The sequence below is a fragment of the Lissotriton vulgaris genome, chromosome 2_1 (assembly GCF_964263255.1).
Source record: "Lissotriton vulgaris chromosome 2_1, aLisVul1.2, whole genome shotgun sequence".
In the NCBI taxonomy this organism is placed as follows: Eukaryota; Metazoa; Chordata; class Amphibia; order Caudata; family Salamandridae; genus Lissotriton; species Lissotriton vulgaris.
Window position 1 is genome coordinate 917,203,203 of NC_141687.1, and position 22,539 is coordinate 917,225,741.

A 22,539-nucleotide genomic window follows, 5' to 3' on the forward strand; every position below is an offset into this window, starting at 1 on the left:
TCACCTTGCAACGGCAGTCCAGAGGAGCGATGCCAAGTCCATGTCAAGGATGCAACGTGCTGTGGTGATTCCAGGGAGCTGTGAGTGCGAGGTTTTGAGCTTACATCGAGGTGTCATACAGTGGTGGTTCCAATAAGCTGAAAATGCTGCAATGCAGGCTTGTAGTGAGGCTGTGCCATGGTGTGTCAGTGCAAATGAGGAGTTGGGAGGTCTGCATCGATGATGATTAAAGCACAGCAAAGGTTCCGATGACCTGCTAAGGCTGCGATGCGGGTTTGTGCCATGGCTATGTTGTGCTGCTTTGGTTCTGATGAGATGCTGCAAAGAACTGTGTAGGGTTTGCATCACACTGTGTTGGTCTGGATGAAGTCCACAGCTTTGTTGGCAGAGCCTCTTTATCTTTATCCTTATCTTCCATGAGTCCAGGATTGGAAAGGCACTACTTAGGGAGTTGGGACTCAAAACAGGCAGATTCTAGGTGCAGGATAGTTGGAGCCTTTTTTCCCTGGGGCTCTGATCAGGAGGCCAACCTACTAGCCCTTGGAGTCACCGTGGTGGTTTTGGGTTCAAGATGCAGGTCCAGTCCTTCTCATTCAGACAACAGGGCAGCAGGATTGCAGAGCAGTTCTTGTCGCACCAGAGCAGCACAGCAGTACTTTTGCAGAGTCTTTTCCAGGTTCCAAAGTGCACTGAAAAGCTGCGTCTGTGGATCTACTATTTATCATTGGTTCCAACTTTGAAGTGGGAGAAGCTTCTGAAGTTTTCCACCCCCAAAAGTGTCCGGAATCTTCTCCCTCACTACCCTGACCCCAGCTTGCCTCGGGCAAAAAGACTATGGAGAAACCCTTTGAGAATGTCCTCAGGCAGAGTTGTTCTAAAAAGGGCTAGAGAATCTGTAGTTTGAATAATGTTTTGTGCAAGTGATTTGTTTCTTATGTTACTGTCTGGGATATATCATGTAGTGTAAAGGTTAATGATATTTAAGTGAGAAGTTAATGAAATGAGAAATAGTAATTAAACATAAACTGAGTGATGGATGTTCATATAAAAAAAAACGTACTGCTACAGTTCCAGTAACCATTCTAATGTAACTTACAATCACACATTCACACACACACACACACACAGCCATATTTATGACATTAATGGTAATGAAAACCTTGCTAAGCACATTCAACCACTTACTCAGTCATCCACTATGCGAACTGGATTCAGATTTATTATGGAATTATATCATCAGATAAATCTCAAGGCTCGGGTTGTAATATCTAATTAGAGTTAAGCTTTTTATGTAATTTGTTTGTTGCAAAAGCATTGATTGGACTTGACAATTGGCTTTGCCCAATAATTAAAATGTCCCTTTCTTCTGTACACCACTTTCCAAGGTTACTAAATTAAAGCATTCTCCCAGTTTTTAGTTAGATTATAGGTTCACCAGGCATAATGTGTTCTTCAGCAGACTGCAATTTTAAGATCATTGGTAGTTCTTGGTTTCACCTTGAGTTTAAACCAATTACTGCACTGTCAGTGCTTTAGGCTCCATGCAGTCCACCTGCAGAGTGCGATGTTAAAACAGTTTTTTTCTGTAAAGGACAGCCACAGTCTATTGATTACCTCTCTCTGTACTTTTATTTATAACCTAATATTTTGATTTATTTCACAGAGAGCAACAAATAACAGCATAATTACCTTAAAGCAGCCACTTTTTTCTATTGCAGTCCCTGCTTTTTGATAACAACTTCCCAATCGGCAGCTCGTTCTTAGAAATTCACGAGGGCTTCAGAAACATGGTTTATTACTGAATAGTTGACCACTCCTTTGTTCACTGGGCTTCTGAGTATGCTAGACCTTGCAGCATACAAAAAATATGTAATTGCCTAACGTGGACATTACATGGATGGTCATCTGTGGAATAAAATCAATCTATCTATCTATCTATCTATCTATCTATCTATCTATCTATCTATCTATCTATCTATCTATCTATCTATCTATCTATCTATCTATCTAGCTATCTAGCTATCTAGCTATCTAGCTATCTAGCTATCTATAATCTATCTATCAATAAGGATTTATCAAGGGCAGCAAATCACCCATGAAGGTCTCAAGGCGCTTTGGCAAATTGTAGCAACTTCTACATTTGGTGGAAAGCATTTTGACACATGAGCAACCAGATGTAATGATTGTGCATTGTGGAAAGATTGTTTTAAGTATAGTTACTGGTAGTGCTTTATCTTTTGAAGTTAACAAATCTTTGTAAAGTGATGCATCTCTTCCCCTACACAGTGTTTGTATATTACAACATCTGGTGGAAAGCATTTTGACACATGAGCAACCAGATGTAATGATTGTGCATTGTGGAAAGATTGTTTTAAGTATAGTTACTGGTAGTGCTTTATCTTTTGAAGTTAACGAATCTTTGTAAAGTGATGCATCTCTTCCCCTACACAGTGTTTGTATATTACAACATCTGCCAAAGGCAAGTGTGTGAATAGTCCTTCCAGTTTGGTCCATAATTAGACAAATCCTAAAATCAAATAACGTACATACCTTTTGTACTAACACATATGATCTTTCTACAACTCTAATATCCAGTTCAAGGTAATAGGAGCTTCCTTAACAACCTTAAGGAATCCATTCAATTTTGTCTACACGTCTAGACAAAGCACATCATGAATACTTAGGATTTACAGACACATCAATATCCTATAACTGCCGTTAGTTTTTTTAAATAAAAGTTTTCTTTTTTTTGCAAATTACAGGGTCCGTGGTGTCTCTGCTGCTCCAAGTCAAACCACCGCTTTTCTGCATGGTTTCCTTGTGCTCTATTTATATGTTTCACAAGGGACCCACGATCACACAAATGTCCAAAAAAATATGTAGTATGTCACTAATCCCATAAGCAGCAAGAGTTAAACACATGACCTGTTTTCAAGCCAGGCCATGTTTCTCCACGCTCCGTGGGCAGCAGACACCAGTTACTCATGGCCTTTGGTGCAAGGCCATGTGAAGGGGATTGTTGTACTGACCTCCGACCAGGACCTTTAACATAGTCTTTGTGGGCATCTGTTTCCCTGCTGCAGCCAAGCACATCAGTGGTGGGTGCTGGGCCTGGCTGGAGCACTCTCCACAAGCATCTGACCCATGCTGCCAATGCACAAGGCATTTGGCCACTGGGCCCCACCTTGTGTGGACACCTTTCCCCAGTCTATGCACAGCCTACAACTAATTTCTGTGCTCCACCCCTTGTGGCGATCAGGGGCATCTGACTTTATAAGCAGTGGCAATAGCCCTCTGTGGACATCCAACCATGCACTGCATCCCACCCTTGGAGGATTCCTTGCTGCTGCTGCATATAGCCTTAAGCCGTGCACAATGGGGATGGGTTGCAGGGACCAAAGGGTCTGCCCTCTGGCTAGCAGCAAGGACCTTTGCAGGCTCAGTGCTTTCAGAGTGGTAAAATCTATAATAGTCCAAAAAATAGGTCTGTGAAGATTGCCATAGATGAATGGCACCAATCCAGTGAAAATTTCCAGTTCCATGGATATGAGGCCAGTACTGGAGCACAAGGGGGTTGCTGGGAACCATGGAGATCTGCAAATGATGTAAAAGAAATCAGCATTTTCTTTTGCTTTTAATTTTGCTTTAAGGCCTCTATAAGACTCCCGCCACATGCCCGGGGAAGAATGGTGTACTACCCTGTCCCCTTATGTGACCATTTGTACTAACTTTCAGTACGTGGGGATGAAGTCCCCATGTCCTGCAATGGCATCTGTGTAACCACCCCGATGTTGCAGCCAGCTAATTGGATTATTCTCATACCACAGATCCATCGAAATGACAGGTTAAATGGGCCCAAAAAACATGGTGGCCCTAAAACTTACATGTTCAATTTAACTGCCATAACTGTGTGTGTGAGACCACTCTGACTGTCAAGGCTCCTCAACACAGAAAAAATGGCTGAACGGAATTACACTAAACTTGGCATGAAAGTAGAACTTTATTCAAGGAACAGACTATGCTTGGCTTTGTGTAAATCTATTCATTAGTCTGCAAGAAATGAGCATGTAGATATTCTTCCAGCCTGGACATGAAAAAATTGCTTTTTTGAAATACCCGAATTGTTAGTCTGTAGAATTCTGCAAAACCAGTTTTGCTGACCACCGTGGACTCAAAATTCTGAAACATACCCAAACTTGATTTAATGAGGGATATTTTTCATATGTTTTCCCTTTCCATTCCATCAACCCAAAGTGGGGGCTTCAGAACACACTAATTGGCTACCTGCCATTCCATGACACAGGGATTTGGTACCCGAATCATGAAGAAATACCTGTACATAAGGGGGCAATGTGAGTACACCCTGGCCACTAGGTCCATGCGGGCGAGTCTCAAAGAACCACCCGTGATTAAAATGTTTTTGAAAAACGCTAATTTGGTCAAAGGGTTTTTGACTCCCAAGGCTGGGTTTACCACCAGCCACTGAGATCTGTAAATCCTTATTGTGGCTGCAAACCTGGAGTTTGCGGCCCCATGAGCAAGGTACTATCTACCCATGGTAAGCCTCATGGACCACTGATGGTCCATTCCACGTTCTTAGGCCACACCCTGTTGCCAGCGCCCACTGACAATGGACAAAACTATGTGTAGTTGAAGTTGACTGTAAAAAGGAGGTTAGATACAAGAATCAGTTGATGAGGTATATGATGAAACAAAATGAAATTTACTGAAACAAACAAAGGTTAAAGTGAGGATATGGCTGACATTGGTTATAAGACTGCCAGGATTCAGGCTAATTGACAGACACACAGGGGCTGGAGGTGGTGGAAGACAAGTCGCTGGAAGCTGAGACAGGAGCAATGGACCACTGTCAGTGACTCACATAAAGTAACTCCCTGGGTTGGGATCATTACGGAGCCACCGAGGTAGAACCCTATTTAGACCCTCATAACAACTTATGATGCTGTTTAGAGTTTGGTGGACAATGTACACTGTTTTAAACATGATGGAGTATCCTGTTTTGCAAATCCTAGGTCTGCCGCTCCATTCACAGATAGGCAGACTTTATGTTTTGCACCAATGAAGCCTCCATTGGCTCCACTGGCTGAAAACTTTCTGTGATAACCTGATGGAGTAGGTGCTGTCAGAGGAAAGACATTACACTGCCATCCTATTTAGGCTGGATGTCGCAATGTATTATTTCTTTAGCATCATCTCCAGGAAAAGCCTGGTTTTAAGGGACATAAAAAAATGAACCCCACAACCTGGGAGGAAGCTCCCAGGATGTGGGGTCAGTAGTTTTTTTTCTCTCTCGCTGTAGATTTAATTTCAGAAAAACAAAATGTTCGAAAAGTTTGATGAAAGGTCTCCAAAACTGACAGCAACCATCCACCAAATGTTTTATACATTAAAATAACCTCAGTGATTGCAGTTCCTTCCAGTGCACAGATTACCCCTTCCTCAAACGTAATTTCTACATTTTATAGGTGGTAGTCTGTTAGGATGGTGGAGGAAATGTCCTCAGCCACGCTGATGGACAGAGTACAATCTGTCAAACTATACTTAGTCCTTTGCCTGGCAACAGGCTGCATGCTTGCATTGGCTTTCGCCGATGTCTGTATAGTTCGGTATAGTTTGCACCCATTTTGCATCCCTTCATTGTTGTTTTCCCTTCATGGTTCCCACGGTTCCCATTATTCCTCTTCTTTTATTATTCGTTGTGCTGTCTCTTTTCCCATTTAATTGTCGAGTCTAACCAAAGGGTTCAGCAGTGACCAGGGGTCCGGGTCTTGGCCAGATTTCAGGTCACTCCCATTGCACCATCCACTGCAGGTACCAGTACGCCTTATTTCCGCTGTTGTTTGTTTTTTGCTGATCAGCTGGTAACATACTTACCATTTAATATTATACTTACTTCATGCCTTCTGTCTTCTAGCTGTTCAGTTCTATCTGTTGCTGTAATATCCGATGGAGTGGTGCCAATGCCATCCATTGAAAGAAACCCCTAAACCTCGGAGAGGGGGCTCATTCTTTGACTTCTGTCTCTGTCGCGCCTTCTCCCTCCCCGATTTCTGTGTCTGTTGATACGCTCTACCTTGTTTATCAGCACAGAGACCAGGGCTTTCAGCAAGTCTGCAAACCCAAAACCTGAAAAAGACCATAAGATTAAGTTAAAGTGCAGTTACGGTTTCAAAACAAAGTCTGAAAACCACTGAAAATCACCAGTTGCAGTTGGGTAAACTAATCATAACTCATGCTATATCAAATGGCATATGCTTTCAAAACAGCAGTGTAAAAACCATTTTTCACATTTTCTCAACAACAGCGGAGTGGCTGCTTAGAGAGAAATATCTCAGCAATGTACCTAACACTTTCACCTTTATGTCCTCTGTGTCTCTTCCCGTCGCATTTTATCAACCGCTTCTCTAACATACTCCTTGGTTTGCTATAGGTCATAAGTGGAAAAGCAATATTAAAAGATATTATCCAAGGGGGGCCGTGGCTTATGCCCTGAAGGCACATTGCACTTCCTGCTTAAGCTCCGCACTGAAGCGGGACTCCAATGGTTATGTGAAGCCTCATTTACCGGCACCCGTGTCTGCGAAGCTCTGCAATGGCTCCATGAGGGTGCGGTGAGCTTTTCCAGGAACTTATAAGCTCTGAGCACCAGTTGCGAGCCCCTTTTGCAGTGGTGGTAAGTTTTACCGCGTACAATCACGGGCGCCCGCCATTTTGTATTTGGCACCTTTTCTCTTCACAGTGACCCATTTTTCCTCATGAAGGAGGTATTAATAAATTATTTATGGGCCTTTTTTTTGCTCTGGACATGTAAATAAGCGAGCAATTTGATTTCTCATGTTCACAATAATTACCTGCCACCTATTTTCATTTTCTCACTTAACTGGATACCACCATTACTGTTCTTATTGATCAACTTTCTGCACAAATTGTAATTACACCACTATTAAACTGGTACTGTTGGCACTGTTACTACACAGAGCTTAGCTACTTGAAGCCACCCTCTCGGAGCAAATGGCTTTGTTCAAGGTTCAACGTTCCTGCCAGTGTGTATTGAGCCCCACATATTTCTCTCCTTCTGCCTACTGTTACCTTTATTGCATGCCTCTGTGAGAAGGATTGAGCAATGACTGTCTTACCAAAGTGCTTTCATGAACATTACTATAATATTTTCTGAGGCAAGGAGAAAGTATGCATTTTATAGATAGGAACCTACAATGATTTTTAATGTTTCTGCCTCTAGGTTCTTTTATTAATTTTGCTCAATACTCTTTTTATAAAGTGTGAAACATGTTGTGGTCTTTGATAATATAACAGCCTCAAATTTACAAGACCGAATACTACTCTACTATATTTTTGAGACGTATTCACCCAACACTGTGATTTATAAATCGCTCTGTTCAAGGTTTCACAATGGCTAGCGATCTTCATACTATCAGATCTTCTTCCACGGGCACCAAACCAAAAAGGCATAAAAATGATCAACCTTCTCCTATTCTCTCTTCAAAAAATCAAGTCCTGGACTCTATATTAGATGTAGTACGTGGCCTACAACCTTTCATGTCCACTACCAATGAAAAGCTAAAACAAATTGAAGAGAGATTGATTGTCATGGAGGGAAAGGTTTTGGAAGTAGAACAACGAGTAAGTGATTCACATGATGCTTCATCAAACATTCCAATATTAGAACAAGAAATCCGCAAGTTAAAACTAAAAACATAGGATCTTGAAAATCGTAATCGAAGGAATAACCTACGCCTTTACAGACTTCTGGAAAATATTGAAGGTTTCCTTCCTACAGAAGCTCTTGCCTGAACTATTAGATCTTCAATCATCTGCATCTCCCCTCAACATACAGAGGGCTCATCGTCTTGGTCATCTCCATCCTACTTCAAATAAACCACTTGGAATCATAGTGCTTTTCTTGGAATTTACTGAACTCATGCATGTCCTAAAAGCTGTAAGGCTCAAACGTCGACTCATCTGGTCAGGCCATAATCTCTGCATATCCCAGGATGTCTCCAGCCCAACAAATGCCAGACGTAAATAATTTCTTGCCCTACGTCCTCAGATGAGACAGCTTAATATTCAGTATGGAATTCTTCACCCATGCCTTTGTAAAATTACACATGAAGGGCGGTCACGTTCATTTGATGACCCTGACAAACTTAAACTTTACCTACATATTATCACATCTCGTGGAATGGATACCTACATCTAACTGCTCTAATAATATATTGCCGGTTAACATGTTCTTACAAGTTATACTTTGTCAGAATTTTATGATTCATCATTGTTGTTCTCTTATTCATGAGGCTCTTTTTCTCTATGTTTTTCTATTATAGTTGTCCATGTCCTTCGATGTCACTATGGTCCTCCAACTTCGGTTATTTCTTGCTTTACAGATCAGGATTTTACTCCTTGATCTGTCTACTTTTTTCTTGCTCTGTCTTTCTCTTCTTTCTGTATTTCATTTTTTCTCCTTCTTACTTTATGATTTTTCTATCTTGATGTCTTTCTTTCCCTCTCTTTTCTTCTTTTTTCTACTGTTATATCTCTTTTGTGGTTCTATTGTTTATTGCATGTCTTGTCACTTGTAATGTCCATTTTTCTTGTTCTATCTCACTTTTTGTTTTGCTTCTTGGCAATTGTTTTGTATTTGATAATTGGTCTGCATCATCACATATTCAACATTGTCTTTCCATTTTTTTCTTTGTTGTTTATGCAGTTTTGTGCTCCTGTTTCTTCATGTCTTCCCTAATCCTTCCTCACGGTTAATGTGATCTCGTCAAATGTTCGTGGTCTTGGGCATCCTGTCAAACATCAAAATGTATTGTCTCATTTAGCTAAACTTAACACCCAGGTTGCTTTTTTACAGGAAACTCACTGTAATGATGTTGAATCTCTTAAACTCAAACACCAATGGGTCAATCAAATAGTGTTTTCTCCTGCTATTGATCGTCATTGTGGTGTTGCTATATTGTTTTATAAATCTACTAATGCCCAAATTGTGTCATCAGATTGTGATCCTTCTGGTCGGTGGGTGATGGTTGATGTTATCATTAAAAATAGAAAAATTCCTTTTTCAATATTTATGGACCTGTTAAACCTGATCCAGAATTCTGGCAATCTATAAAATTGAAACTATTATCTGTATCTAATTCTAACATATTGGTTGGTGGTGATTTTAATAATTGGCTAGATCCTTTTTCAGACAGACAATCCAAATGCAAATTTAAACCAGACAAAACCCACAAGTCTTTCCAATCTGCCTTGTCATCTCATCCCCTATTTGATACTTGGAAAACGTGTAATCCTGATGTTTCAGAGTATACTTTTTTCTCTCCTGTACACCATATCAGGTCTCGTATTGGTTATATTTTAATTTCCAAAGCATTATTACCTTGCTCCACTCATCGGAAATTGGCTCTATTTTTATTTCTGACCATGCTCCAAATTTTACTTCTATTGATTTATCTATCACCAAAAGTAAACAAGGTTGTTGTCGTATTAACAACCACCTTTTATCAGATCGTACTTTTTTCAGAAGCGACCTCCTTTATTAATGAATTGTTTGTTCTTAACGACTATCTAGACACCTCCCTACACAACAATTGGGATGCTTTTACAGCATCTTTTAAGGCATTCACTATTGCTTAATCCTCAAAGTAAAAGGAATGAATGAATGCTAAATATAGAGAAACTCTATCACAGCTCAAAACATTAGAACATAATTATTACACATCCAAATCCTCAGCATCACTACAAGAGTTAATTAAAGCTAAAGCCACCCTGAATAAAATAGCTACCGTAGATGCTTGTAACATCCTACTCAAGGTTAAATCGAACTATCGCGGAGGCCAAAACAAAGCAGGGAAAATGCTAGCAAATTATTTAAAAATCAAATCAGAATATAAGGTAATTGGCCCTATCCACACAGAAACAAATAATACACTCCTCTCATCTTAGTACATTTCAATCATATTATCATCTTTCATTAGAAGCAACCCCCTTATTACTGGTTTTACCCAAAAGTCTAACCAAATTAAACTTTCTGCATGATGTTCTTATTTATATGTCCAATCCCGCCTCTTCTCTACACTCCATTTTTACAAGAAATCTCATTATTTTCTACTGTTTCAGGTTATAAATTAAATTTCTCCAAAACTGAGATTTTGCCCTTAAGCCCTTCATGTTATAGACATCTGTTTGATTCTACCAATTTTACATGGTGTCCCCAAAAAATTTAATATTTTGGCACATGGTTCTCATCTAACATACATGATACACTATCCCATAACTTTACTGCTTTAAAACGTAAAACTACCAATTTGTTGTCCAAATTACTTCATCCTAAGACTGAGGGAGGTGTACGATTTCCTGATTTTAAATTGTATCACAATGCTTTCTTGATCCGTCAATTTTATGCTTAGTCTAAAGATTATACTGATTTGCCTAAACCTGCTTGGTTCAATGTTGAATGTTCATTATTAAATGATTTCTCGGTTAAGTATATTGTATATATGACTAATTGTACCTTTTATCTCCAAATATCCAATTTTGAATTATTCTCAGTATCTGCTTCACTCACTTTTCTTTAAGAATGTTTATAAGTATTGTTTTTTCCTTGCCTCCTCAATAAGGTTTAATAAACACATCAAATTCCATCACAAATCCTTTTATTACAAACATTGGAAATAAAAGGGTATTTTTTATGTTAATAATGTGATCCTACCTTTTCATCAGCTGCAAGTGATCTTTAACCTTCCTGATTCCTTCATTCTACAGTATAACATTTTAGCACCAATACTCCAGGATTGTTTACAGAGTTTCAATTCTCATCCAATTCCTACTTCCCTCATTCCTGATGCTCTCTTATTCCAAATTCCATCTGACACTACTCCCAGTGCCTCTTTTGTTTATAAAACTGTATCTACTCCAAAGTGCACAAGGGTTAAATCGACTATTGAACTAGAATGGGAACCTCAGGGGCAGACCATCAGGCAGTTTAGTTATTTGGGTGAGGCAGTCCCTTGGCTATAGACCAACTGAGGTAATAGTACACAACCCGGATTTACTAGTGATAAAGTTGTCCCGGCCCAACTTTCAGGAGCTAATTATTGTTAATATCTATGCTCGTTGACTGCCTGGTGGACGGAGCCCGAGTATTATTAAGGCGTTGGATCTCCTCCTTAACTCAATAGGGAGGGACTTGTTTGTGGTTATGGCAGGCGACGTAAATTGTGCATTCAAACCCATTTCTGTTGAGGGGAAGATATATTTGCTGAGGAAGATGCACTCTGGAATATCCCCCATTTAGAACTACAACCCATTAAGAAGTGGTCTGAGGCCGCATTACAGTGGCTGGGTCTCTGCCTTGAGTGGGGGTTGAGAGCCGTTAATGGTCGATCGTGTTCCGACAAAGTTGGCAGGGCAACATTCAACAACGGTATTAACTCAAGTCGAATTGATTACATCTTTATTAAGGCTGAGCATTGGTCCCTTCTCGCGGACATGGTAATTACTGCTCGCCCCGAGAGTGACCACAACCCGCTCCTTCTCAGCTTAAAAATCAATGACTGTCGGGAGAGTATTGGACCCACCGAGATTGTAACTGCTGAGACACTTCTTACAAATGATAAGCGTAGGGTTAGGTGGAACAGGGCATTAGATGATCCTTCAATTCTAGGTAGGGTCCCCAATGAGGTCTCAACTACCCTTTGTGCCTTACAGGCACTGGTAGAACAAGAGGACCAAATTGCGAATGTCAGTGTACTCCACGAGCAGCTCTTTTGTGTTCTGAAAACTCTTTTCTCCAAAAGTGCTAAACCTGGCAAACTTATTCCCAAAAAAACGGGGAATAAATGGTACAATAAATTGTGCCGTTTGGCATATTGCTCGCTTGTCAAAGCTTTAAAATCACAAGTTATTGAAAATATCAGGATAGCAAGGCTCGAGTATAAAAAACCCCAAAGGCAGGCCAAGAAAGAGTGGAAAGATAAACATTGGCAGGACCTACTAGAGGCAAGTAGATTAAGAAACCAGACTAAGTTCTGGAATTTCGTTAAATGGGAAAGTACTGCAGAATTACCAGCTCCCGCAAATCATGTGTCCGCAGCTGACTGGGTCGAACATTTTGAGTCGCAGTTTAAGGGCCATGAATCAGAATCAGCTTGTGTCTCCGGTGACTCTCTTATAAAGTCCTTGACCACAAGTCCCTCCCTAGTGTTCGCATGCAAAGATGTAGAGAACACATTGAGGATTATTGGGATCGGAAAAGCGGCAGGCATGGACTGCATTCCTGCCGACCTTTTCAAATATGTTTCTTTGAACTGGGTGCCATATATCACTTTATTAGCTAATGCCATAGTGAAAAGGGCTCCAAACCCATACTCTTGGCGGGGGGCAGAAATCTTACCAATATTCAAAAAGGGGAATCGTTCGGCCCCGGGAAACTACCGCCCTATTAGCTTAATTGACGCCATCCAGAAAATTATAGCTAGGATTGTGTTAGCTAAAAATTGAGGACTGGATAGACCTTGAGAACGTTGGGTCCCCATTACAAGCAATCTTTAGATCCTGTGTCAGTACCAGGTATTCAGATTACTTTTAATTTATTGGAAGGTGGTTACTTTGGGTGAAGGCACCATTTATGCAGCGTTTGTAGACTTAAAATGTGCATTTGATTTAGTTCCAAGAGCTAAACTATGGGAGGCATTGGGAACTCTAGGAATGCCACGAGACCTTTTGGATATAGTGAAAAGACTTCATGATGCAAATTTTGGCAGGTTAGGTGGGGTTCTCAGAGGCAGGTTACAGGGAGATTTCCTGTCACCCGATGTGTACGCCAGGGCAGCGTACTTGCACCAACACTGTTTCTGTTATTCATTAACACGGTCGTGCAGTACTTTGAAGAAACACCTACTGACGCCCCAGCCCTTTGGTGGTTCAAAGTTTCCGCTCCTTATCTTTGCGGATGACACCCTCATACTTTCTCCAGACCGCTCTAAATAAGTTTGAGGAATTTTGTCAACATAATGACCTACAAGTCAACGTCACCAAGACAAAATTCATAGTGTTATCTAAAAATAGGTCGCAGACTAGCCATGTTAGCCTGAATGGTTACAGGTTAGAGCAGGTGAAAGTTATGACTTATCTTGGGGTGGTATTGGAAAATAGGCTAAGTTGGAAACCCCAGCTCGACATACTTTCTTGAAAGTTTGCCCCGATGACAGGATGCCTAATTAAGGAACAGAGATCTTCTATGACCAAAATGATAGGTCCTGAGTTAAAAATATTTAATGCCAAAATAAGTTCAGCGATCCTGTACGGCACAGACTTATGGGCTTTTTCCGACCTTTCCTCATTGGTCAGTGTTCAAAACAAATTTGTTCGAAACCTGGTTGGTCTTCCCCAATCGAGCCCTGTGAAGCGCCTGTTACTTGACCTAGGCTGTAATTCTATAGACGATTTTGCCCGTTTTAGAACCGTAGCACTGTGGAGGAGGATATGGACAACCCCGGAATTGGCACTCTTTTCTAATGAAATCTCGGATCTCAGATCCATAGTGGGTTCAGGCAACATTCCTTGGTTTAGACAAGTAAGATCACTACTGGTAAATATGGGCCTAGGTCAGTTGTGGACGTCCCCAGAAAAAAGTGTCTTTCCCTCAAAAGGGATTTTAAAGCACTTTATTAGGCTACAATAAGACAAGAACTTATCACACAGACAGATTCCACCTCTTTGACTGGTAGATTTTTGGTACACCAGCTTGACCCCTCTTATGAGGATTATTGGGATATTATCACCAAGAGTGGAGATAGAAAGTTATATCACCAGTTTAGGGCTCGGGTCACTTCCACTGAGGTCATTCACCTCTAAATGGTGTGGTAATCCTAGTGAGTTTTGCCCATGGTGCAGGGACCAAAAAGAGTCAATAGGCCATGTTTTCTTTGTTTGCCTCGCTTATCTAGCCCCCCGGAGTAAATGATTAAAACCAATATGTACTAACATGAGAAAACGTGTTGGGCTGGAGGCCTTATGCATTCTGATGACAAATACTACAGATCCTGTGGTCATTGCTGTAGCAAAGTTTTTGGGGTGGTCATGGATTATCAGAGCAAAGCACCTAACGTACATTTGATCTATTGTTTTTATTGTTTTATAAACGTGTATACTTTTCTTAGTACGTCTTTTGATCTAATCATGTTTTATTCATGTTATATTACCAGTTTTGTATGACATTTTTAGCAGAACGAATTAGTGATGTACTGTGACTAGGCTTGAATTTTTCGGTGTAAAAATCCCTTTTAATGTAACGCTTGACAGTTTAATACGGGTATCTATAGTATTTTGTTTAGTGTGGAGTATTTTACGACTGTCTTTTTAAGATGAAATATTCTGAAATAAAGACGTATGAACTGATTGATTGCCAAACTCTGGGGGCCCAATTCACAAAGGTAAAGGTAGACCAAAAGTCTAACTTTACTACTTTTTGGTGTTCACAAAGATAAGTTCCTATTAGTAACTGTACTACTAGTAATTTTACAAGTAGTACAATTACTAGTAATAAAGTCACTACTAGTAAAATTACAAGTAGTAAAGTTACTAGTAGTAACTTACCTTTGTAAATACCAAAAAAGTTTGACTTAGACTTAGGTCTAAGTTCACTATTTAAGTCTAAGTTTCTTACTCTTTGGTATTCACAAATGTTAGTTACTACTAGTAACTTTACTGCTAGTAAAAGTTACTACCAGTAAACTTACTACTAGTAAAATTACTAGTAGTAATGTACTTTTGTGAATATTGAAAAGTAGTAAATTTACACTTTTGGTCTAATTTAGTCTTTTGGTCTAACTTTACCTTCGTGAATCGGGCCCTCAGACTGCACAACTCAATTGGCGTTGTCAGCTTTGACAAGCTCTATTTCCAACTCAACAAAACATTATCACTTCGTATGAGGCAATATATGAGCTATTCCATTTTACAGTCTGCTTGACAGTTAATTGGAAATTTCATTTCAAATACATCTGCCGGAATTTCGCACAAGTGTCATAACATTCACCCGTCTGTGATGTATATCATCACTGTCCGATTCTGCACTCAGTAGAGAACCTTCTTGTTATTGATCCCTCCCAGCACTGATCCTCTATCAGACACACTGGTACCACTGCAGGAAAAAATGCAATAATGCAGAAAGCTTGAACAATGCTCCACTTGCCAATGAGCCTGTGTTTCCAGCCCTACAAAGACATCCACTTATTCAGAAATCTGCCCACATCGGCATTGCAGCATACAGTCCCATTGTTATCCTCACTCTATAGCATGGATTACCTGTCTCCTTAATAGCAAGGTCCATACACCATGAAAATGGTGAGCTAAGTGCAACTATCTTGCAAGCAAATGCAGATTCCTCAGTCCCAATTGCTTGTCCTTTGCCTTGACTTCCACCTGCAAGCTCTCCAATGTTACTAGTTGTCCAACTTGAAGAACTTCTAAAATCAATCAGTATAAATGGTCTAACATTTCAAAGTTGCCACCAACGTTTTGTTATTCTCTGAAGCTAAGGGTAGTACAAAGATCTTTATCAAATTCATAACCTGCTGTACCTCTCATACTCCATGGTGAACCCTGCTCTATAGATCAGCATTAAGTTGTCTAGGGGGTACAGAGAGAACACCACCTCTCCAGACAAACAAATGACAAAAACATGCAAAATGCTCCCAAAAGTGAGCATATAATGCAAAAAAATAAATCTCTGGGAGAAAGAATGAGCAACGTTCACATTACCTCAGGGTAATGAGTAGCCACTAAAAGAATAATTAATAGTCGCTCGATTCTATATTGCATTACCTTATGCATTATCCAAGCTTGAAACAACTTTTAGAAATATAACAACTCCAAGTCCTCTCGTGTGTCTTTTTTCTTACAATGTTTTTACTTCATATCATTATGGAATTCATGGCAGTATTCTCTTGTGAAACACACAAGATGATGGACGGAATGTTGCACAATGGCAAACCATTCACCCCCAGTAACAGATCTGGGTTAAATCCATTGTTATTTTGCTCACCAAGCCACCGCAGTTCAGACATGGCCATATACAAATCAGTCTTGACCCTGTGCCTCATGGGAACAGTCCAGACCGAACTGCCAAGCCATGACTTCCCTGGACCGGAATCAAGCATCCTAGAACCGCTTTTAGACTATCAGCCGTCTTCAGCCAGGATAGCTTGACTCCAGTGGCGTAGTGAGCATGGGACCCACGTCTGGGCATACCCTATCCACATAGGGTGAACAGCAAAACACACAAGATGATGGACGGAATGTTGCACAATGGCAAACCATTCACCCCCAGTCACAGAACTGGGTTTAATCCATTGTTATTTTGTTCACCAAGCCACCACAGTTCAGACATGGCCATATGCAAATCAGTTTTGACCCTGTGCCTCATGGGAACAGTCCAGACTGAACTGCCAAACCATGTCTTCCCTGGACCGGCATCAAGCATCCTAGGACCGGTTTCTGGCTATCAGCCGTCTTCGGCCAGGATAGCTTCACTTCAGTGGCATAGTGAGCACGGGACCCACATCTGGGCATGCCCTTTCCACATAGGCTGAACAGCAAAATGCACAAGATGATGGACAGAATGTTGCACAATGGCAAACCATTCACCCCCAGTCACAGTTCTGGGTTTGATCCATCGTTATTTTGCTCACCAAGCCACCGCAGTTCAGACATGGGCATATGAAAATCAGTTGTGACCCTGTGCCTCATGGGAACAGTCCAGACCGAACTGCCAAGCCATGTCATCCCTGGACAGGAATCAAGCATCCTAGAACCAGTTTCTAGCTATCAGCCGTCTTCAGCCGGGATAGCTTGACTCCAGTGGCGTGATGAGCACAGGACCCACGTCTGGGCATACCCTTCCCACATAGGGTGAACAGCAAAACACACAAGATGATTGGCGGAATGTTGCACAATGACAAACCATTCACCCCCAGTCACAGATCTGGGTTTAATCAATTGTTATTTGCCTCACCAAGCCACCGCAGTTCAGACATGGCCACATGCAAATCAGTCTTGACCCTGTGCTTCATGGGAACAATCCAGCCGGAACTGCCAAACCATGTCTTCCCTGGACTGGAATCAAGCTCCTCCTTTAGTACACTTGAATTGAATGCTAACTCTAAATAGAATATATTTTCTTATCTTCACGCTGCATTCCCACATGGTAAATTGAAGAATTCCCCAATATGCCCAATTGGACTGGTATTATTGTCCCAAAGGTATTGCAGCCCTACCTCTGAGCTTCACCTGTGCCCACCTCCTTCGTATGAGGTTCATAAATGTAAAAAATCCCATGGAGGTATTCTGAATAATTGTTACTAGAGGTCCCTGTAGGCATTACCATCAATTATATATGTCTAATTGTTATAATTTATTATATACACATTTGTATATTGCACATCTCACCCTGGAGTGTATCCTGGCCTCCAAAGAAGGATGGTGCGGCTCTTACTGGAAATTACTGGAATACCCAGGTGCTCAGTTTGTTGTGGAATTCAAGAACTGCACTTGTGACTCTGATGTGCAAGAGGACTTTTTTACTGGATTAGGGATCCAGCTACGAAATGGTACTAAAAGGCGCAACCACAAGCTCTGGTTCTTTGGTTGAAGTGGAAGTGGGCAAGTAGGAGGCCGACCAATCAGAGGTTTCTGATCGGGTGTAGAATTAAATGTGGCTTGTCAGGTACGTGGGGCCCTAAGTTATGAAGGGTTTTATAAATTAACTTTCAATTACACACAGGTACTCAGGACATCTTGATTAGACTCCTTCTCTTTCCTCCTCTTTGAGATCCTACCTCTACCTTGTTTGGCAAAACTACACAAACTCCTCCAACTCTATCAAGAGGCCCTTCTTTCTGTACTAATTACACCAACTTCTTCATTGGTCCTACTGTCCTACTTACGTCTGCCACCCTTATTTGAAAATTCCCACCACTTCCCACAAATTCTTACCCCTTTGACCTTGTCTTCCATTTCCCTTCACTTTGTCATTCAAGTGTCCTATTCCCTAAATGTGTCTGAGGCACCACTAGTCAACAAGAGACTACTCTGACCTACCTCATCATCCTATATAATTCCAAATCACTCTCTTCCTCTTCAAGATTTCCAGAATTTCTGATGACTCCACCTGTTTTCTTCTTACTTTTGAATACCAATACCCCAAGAATATCAGGGTTCTCTCCAAGCTATTTCAAATTGTAAATATTTTACCTTAACACCGAAAGTGAATACGTCTGAAAATGTAACCTGAAATAAATAGGAGTGAAAATTGTAAACCACAAATGACACTACAATTGGTTTCTAACGTTCTGGTCACTATCTTTCATATACTGTGCATATAAGCCATTCTTTGTTGGTATGTATAACACATTGGATTACATTTTGGGGTGTCTAGCTGCCACCTCAAGGAATAATCACAGCCCTTGTCAGGATGAACCCTCAAAGTCACTAAATGAACCTGAGCTCAGCCCCTGGCAGCTATATTATTGTCAAAAAGTCTATCATAAAGTTCACAAACTTCACAGAAGCATGATGAAGCCTGTTACCAATGCCTCTCCGAGAACCTCTCCACTCCCCCAGATAGAACTTAAGGGGGGGGAGTTTGAAGGATTTCCTGGGGGGGGGGGAAGGGGATGGGGATAGAAAAGAGACTGCCTCATCCTCTAGGTGTCTTCTACTTCTATGTATACACTGTAAAACAAACCAACACATCACTTCTTGTAATTATTCTCTCTTGGAACTAATTTGCAAGATGCTTTACCTTTTTTAGATAGAACTTAAGAGGGTGGGGGTTTGAAGGATTTCCCAGGGGGGGGGGGAAAGGGGATGGGGATAGAAAAGAGACTGCCTCATCCTCTAGGTGTCTTCGACTTCTATGTATGCACTGTAAAACAAACTAACACATTACTTCTTGTAATTATTCTCTCATGGAACTAATTTTCAAGATGCTTTACCTTTTTTAGATTAAATATACTCTGTTAGAGACTGGCTATTGCCTCTCTTCTTTTTATGACATACTTTAATAAAATCTGTAACTCCTAATTAGTGTATTTCTCTTATTAGGAGTATGAACAGAAATACATTTCTGGAATAAACATGTCCTTCAACTGCCACAATGCGTTATAGAAAACAACTATTCCTTCTTATCTAATGTTCATTCATTTATCTTTCTATTTCTAGACTTGTAAATAAAAAACAATTTCTATAGTCATAATTTATAATTTTTTCTCTTTTTTCCTTTTATATACTTGCGTGTCAGCACTGGAAATTCCCGTGGAAATTCAGTAAGTATTATTCTTCAGCCAGAATTTGTTTTGGTGGTGAACTGCAGAAGATAACCTCTTCTTTCTCTCTGTTATTCTCTTAGGCTACTCCTTGACTCTGGGAACACACCCAACGAGCAAAAGAAACTCTGACGCTACCGACAGGCATGCGCAATGAAAACAAAAACTACTCTAACTCTTCCTCCGGTACGCATAAACAGAAAGCCCCCTCTTTCAAAGCATGGGAAACTGGAGGAATTCCGCCTCATGATGACCTTCAGTGGCCTGAACTGGAGCTTTGCCTATGCCAGGGACACCAGCCGGCGAAACACCCAGTCTGCCATTGATGATCTGAACGGCTACGAAGTGCATAAAGACCACAAAATTGTCGTGTGTCGGAGCCCCGAGAAGTGCAAGCTGTGTGTCAATGGCGTCCCCTGATGCCTGGAGCAGCGGGAGCTGAAAATGGCGCTGCAGCAGCTGACTTCCGGAATTGAGGACATCGCTTTGTACGCAAGCCCCACCAAGAAACACAAACTTCTGGCTTTAGTCAAATATAACTCTCACCGAGCAGCAGCAATGGCCAAAAAAGTCTTAGAGGAAGATAACTTGAGGTTGTATGGACAGAAGCTTAGCGTGGACTGGCTGAAACCGGACTTAAAGCAAAAGGTACAAATTGTTTCAGAGAAACCCACTACTCTCCTGGTGAGCCAAATTGGACAATCTCATCTGTTCCTGATCAGCAGTCTGAGAAGAAGAAACGGGACCAGCTGAAGTCCTGTGGCTGTACAGTATAGTGGATTTCCTATGCATACTTTGAAGAAAGATGCAGCTGGGCTCTCCAGTATTCTTGTCCAACCTATTGGCTGTTAGCCCAGAGGGACTGATGTGCTGCTGGTATCAGGTTGTAATTCCAGCTTATTCAATTCCATTCAGTGGGTACACCTGGGTCATGACTGACAAAATGGGTTTGCAAAACGAGCATGATCAGGCAAAGGAGGTTGTTGCTCTATTTGTCCTAAAATCACTTGGTGAGTACAACAATTAAGTCATTTGTTACGAGGGTGAATGTTAAATCGAAATGTGTAAGAATGTGCATGGGATAATCTGCCATGTTTAATGTATGCCTGCAAGTAAGGTGAGATTCCCTCATTAAGGAATTTTCATTAAGGTGAATGGTCTTGACTACCTTGTGAAAGGATGGGCACACTTTCCTTTGTCTCTCCATTCTGTTTTCTTCTGCCCCACCGGCTGAAAACTCACCGAGGATCTGCCAAGGATGGATGCAATTCAGAGTGGCTGACGCCTGAAGGAGATGCCTGAGTGACTATGGAGGGGATAGGCTGGGGATCAACCCTTCGGCAATCTCCTGCCCTACCGGGTTTAACCGCAGTGGCCAGACCCCCTGCTTCACCTTCCGGAATAGCTACTGAGACAAGCGAGTGTTGTTTCCCCTTGCATGGGTGCGGCTGAGAGAATTCCGCGGCACTATGATCCAATTGATCCCGAGCTTGTTTTTCACTTCTCGAATCAGGGTAGGAGGGCCCTCTTGGTGGCCGCTGCTGCCCCCACCACACTCCCACCCTTTTGCTGGGGCTGCTGCCTGGGCACCCGAACTGACTTTGCTACATACCAAATGGGTGAGTCTGCTGCCCCGAACGTGCATGTAAATGACCTGTGTTGATCGGCAACCTCCTGCCCTTCTTATTCCTGTGGCTGACTCCCCCCACCCAGCTCGACTCTGTGAAGCCAGCTCCCTTGTGGTATTGTGGTTTGGATTTGTGCATGTCCTGCCATTTTGTGTTAATGCCATCGGTGCCCGTGACCCGGGTCCTCCTTCTTGGCGGCTTCAATGCGGTTCAACATGCCGCTGGACTATGCCCTATGTCGCTTGACTGACCTTTATCCTGAGTTGACCCCCTACCCCTCTTGGGTCTCATAAACCCCTCACACCCTGCTCAGTCACCAAAACACCAGATGTTATGTTTGCTGACCTTTTAACTGGTTTGTTTTCACTTTCACATTAACTTTTGAGTCCACTGAAGTACTTTCCCCTTTACTTGTTCTACCTGGCCTGATCTTCTTCCCACCCCTATTTACTTTTCCCCCTCTACCTTCTATTCCCCATATGATGTGTGTATATGGTATTCTATGCTATATTAACTCTTGTTACTGTGTAACACTGTTTTTTTTCTATGTGAAACTAGGCTTCTGTAACTGATGTCATTTTGTATCTCGCTAATCCTCATGTAAAGAGCTCTGATACCTCCGGGTCTTGCAAGCACTATATAAAACTCTGCAAATAAAGCACCACTACTCTCCTGACTGGATTAGGTGAAGTGCGCAGTTAGGAGATTGCACACGAGCAAAAATCTGATCCCTAGACCTCGCGCTCGCCGTAGGAAGACTGGAGTGCTAACTTTTGAACGCCAGTGGCAGCCATCTTAGTATACCACAAACCTACTGATGAGGTCCATGATAAGTTTCTCGATTCTCCCTGGACACAATAGGAACCGGCGGTCCTCTTTCTTCTGTTCCAAGACACTGCCCCCACTACTTGGCAAGCATTGTTCACTTTGTTGCCCTGATTCCTGACAACTATAGAGTAGATATGCTTAGCTTAGGGCAATGCGCCTAGTGTTTATGCAGTACTAAAACAGTAATAGATTCAAAACGCTTGATAATAAAAATCCTAAACGTAATTAAACAAACAGAGAATACCTTAATGAACGAAATGACACCAAAATGACACCAACATGACAGCATTCCAATCAGGAGAAAACAAGAGGTGAGTTTTTAAAGATTTAAGGGACAAAAGCTCCAAACAGAACAAAGCACCAATAATAGCATATGGTCACAATAGACCGGACCTAGGTGCAATTTCAGGCTGACAGTAATGGATTATCAGGTTTGTCCCAGTCAAAGATTTTATTTCTGTCTTTGGGCCTGATTTAGAGTTTGGCATTGTATCAAATGGTACTTACAATGTGATGTTTGTGACAGAGACCAATCTGTCAAACTCGAAATCTGGCCCTTAGTTTTTAAGATCGCAATCAACCACTGAAATACACTTCTAAAGCCCCCTGGACTTCAGGGGAGGCAATGAGAGACTCACAGAGTGACAGACAGAAGCCAACAGCAGGGTCCAATCCAGTTCCTGTTGACGCTGGTCATCTGGTTACTTCCAGGA

The 22,539-nt window shown here is 41.5% G+C and overlaps 1 pseudogene; it reads left to right on the forward strand.

Moving 5' to 3' along the window:
- The first annotated feature begins 19,523 nt into the window (after positions 1–19,523).
- Positions 19,524–20,397, forward strand: LOC147731410 (dead end protein homolog 1 pseudogene; annotated as a pseudogene).
- The last annotated feature ends 2,142 nt before the right edge of the window (positions 20,398–22,539 follow it).